This window comes from Geospiza fortis, unplaced genomic scaffold (assembly GCF_000277835.1).
Source record: "Geospiza fortis unplaced genomic scaffold, GeoFor_1.0 scaffold275, whole genome shotgun sequence".
In the NCBI taxonomy this organism is placed as follows: domain Eukaryota; kingdom Metazoa; phylum Chordata; class Aves; order Passeriformes; family Thraupidae; genus Geospiza; species Geospiza fortis.
In genome coordinates, this window is record NW_005054341.1 from 4675803 (window position 1) to 4678573 (window position 2771).

A 2771-nucleotide genomic window follows, 5' to 3' on the forward strand; every position below is an offset into this window, starting at 1 on the left:
TGCCGAGCAACCCAAGCTGAGGATGATTCCAGTCATCCAGAGCCACGGGAGCGACACCAGGCTCTCCCCACACACAGAAATAAATAGATTTTTTTTTTCCAATGACTCGCCACTGACCTTTCAAACACCTGTGCAGCCTAAACCAGCTAAAAATACCCCCTGAGCTTTGCATTTGATTTTCATATTGCAACAAAGCTCTCTCTTTCCAGCGGCTTTTCTGCCTTTCTGGCAGCTCCTTGGATGCTCGACCTCTCCTGGGATCGCACCCGGCACAGACTGAGATGGGAAGTGTTGGATACCAGGGAGGTCCCTAAAAGCAGTAAAGGGATGTTAAAGGTGCTCTGGCAGGGTTTTTATAGGGTGTAAGACAAGCTCAGGGATGGCTGGACCCAAGGGGACCTTCCTGCTGCCCTTCCTGAGCATCCCAAACCTCTTTTCTGCAGTATTTGGAAAAATTAAACCCTGCAACCCAAGGAAAGGCAGACAATGAAGTTACCCCTGATGGCGACACTACTGCTCCAACAAAAGCTGGTCCTGTGGAGCTCAGAGGGCCTCACACAACCCTTGTGGGGATAACAGGGCCTGTTCTTCCTGGATTTGATGGATTTCTCCTGGCTGGGTTTGTGACAGGCTCCTCCATCCCTTTTCCCAGGAGCACACACAGGTAGCCGGTGCTTCCCGGCCTGGCGGGCTGCTCATTAACCCACACCTCAATTATGGGCAGAGTGGGCCGAGCCAACCCTGTTTTGACAATCCCACACTTCTCCTGGCTGGTAATTAATGAAAATCAAGCTGGAAGGTGGCACGGAGGCCATTCCCTAAGGATGGAAGAGACAGCGAGTGCTGCAGCTCTGCCTGTCCCCATCCTCATACCATGTGTGACCTCGCGCTGAAAAAGTCAGGATTTTTCAGAAATCCTTCTGATTTTCACACAAATAATCCCCCTGAGATTTGAGGGAAGACCCATGGGATGCCCTCGGCCCACATTCCAATGCCTATCCCTCCTGGAGCCAGCAGAGTCCCCCTGTCAGCCGGGGGCAGAGGGAACAGTCACACGCGTCTGCTATTACCATTCAAATGACTTATTGGCAGAAATGGGTTTAAAAATAGGGGTTTTATGATAAACAAGGTAACCTCATACAGGAAGTGAGCTGCAAATACTAAAACATGTTGTACAAAGGTGGTAGAGAACAGAGCTGCCCCACAGAACCGAAAAAAACAACAACAAAACCCAAACCCTGCAAGGGGGGAGTCCAACATTTTCTTGGGGTTTTTTTTAAAATATGTTTTTCGAAGGAGGGAAAAGGGGTGAACTGAGGGGAGAAAAGGGCAGGGGGCTGAGATAATTTCTGCTCCCCAGATGGCCCTGAAATAAAGGTGATGCCAAGGCAGCTCTGCGATGTGAGCCCTGAGTCTGAGCGCGCCGGGACTTCAAAAAGTGTCGGGTGCTGCTGCTGCTGCTGCAAAAAGGTTTTCCTCCCGAAACCCCGAGTGTGGGCTGTGAAAGAACATGGTAATGAAGAAAAATTTCCCCAGGGCTGCTCTTTGATTATCACCAAAGCCATCGAGTTTCAGTTTGAGTGATTTGTATTTATTTATAAAAACAAAGACGAAATAAGTAGAACGAAAACAAAAACCTCATCCTAATTTCTGAGCTGGAGCCTGATTTATTCGAGCAGAGACGTTCAGGTAGAGCAGGCTGGGTCGGGAAAATGAGTTGAGTTACCCACGTGCTGCAGGGCACATTTTTTAAGGTTAAAAAAATACCACAGACCTCCCCCAAAACACATCCAACCACCCTCACTGGTGCCAAAATGCTGATTTGCGAGCCCCTGGGCTGGGCAGCAGCTCCGGCCACGGGGTTCAACCCTGGTTTGGTGCTGGAGCATCTTAATTCGAGTGGGAGAACAAAAGAACATTTCTCTTTTCATGTGTTTTCACTTCCATCGTGAGAGAGCTGGTTAAAAAAACACACAAAAAAGCCCTTCAGTGGTCTCTCTGCCTCCACTTGTTGTTTTTCTACCGATTTTCTGTTGTTGGCTTTTGTTATCAGTCTCATCTGCAATTTGTGGCCAATTCTGACATGTTTCAGGCAGACAACGTGTTCCCAAAACTGCTTGCAGTACAGTGGCGAGGACAGGCACAGCAGAACCACAGCACAACGAGAAAAAGGGCAGATTTAACCCCAAAATCAGCGTTTGCCCAAATCTGTGTCCCCAAGGCAGGGATGAGCCCCAGGGCAGTGCTGGGTGACACCAAACCAGCCCCTGCCCACCCCCTCAGTTTAATTGGAATTAATTCCATCTCCCCCTCGCAGGAGAAGCCAAACTCAGCCCTGCGTGACCCACTGGATTCTTCCTGATCCCAAACAGCATTTCCCAGCATTTTCCCACCCGTGGGCACAACCCCATCCCAAATACCCCCAAATACCCCAAAGAGCCCGGGGTGAGCCCCGGTTTTGGCAGCAGAGCGTGGATTAAATCACTGGGGCTGTGAATTACCACCGAAAGCCAACGCCGCCGACCTCGCAGCCCTTCAACATTAATAGCGAAACCAAAAAGCAAATTAATACCGCAGGAGCAAGCGGGAATTTGGCGATTTGGCTGAAATTCAAGCAGAGTCACCCCGGGGCACGCCACGCTCGGTGTGGGAGGCGATGCCGGCTACCAGCAGCAGCAGCAGCAGCTCGGGAGGAGCAGAGGGGATAACCCGAGGGGTTTTTGGGGGGTTCGGGCTGCAGGGGAGGGCTCGGGGCTGTCACCCCGCCGGGC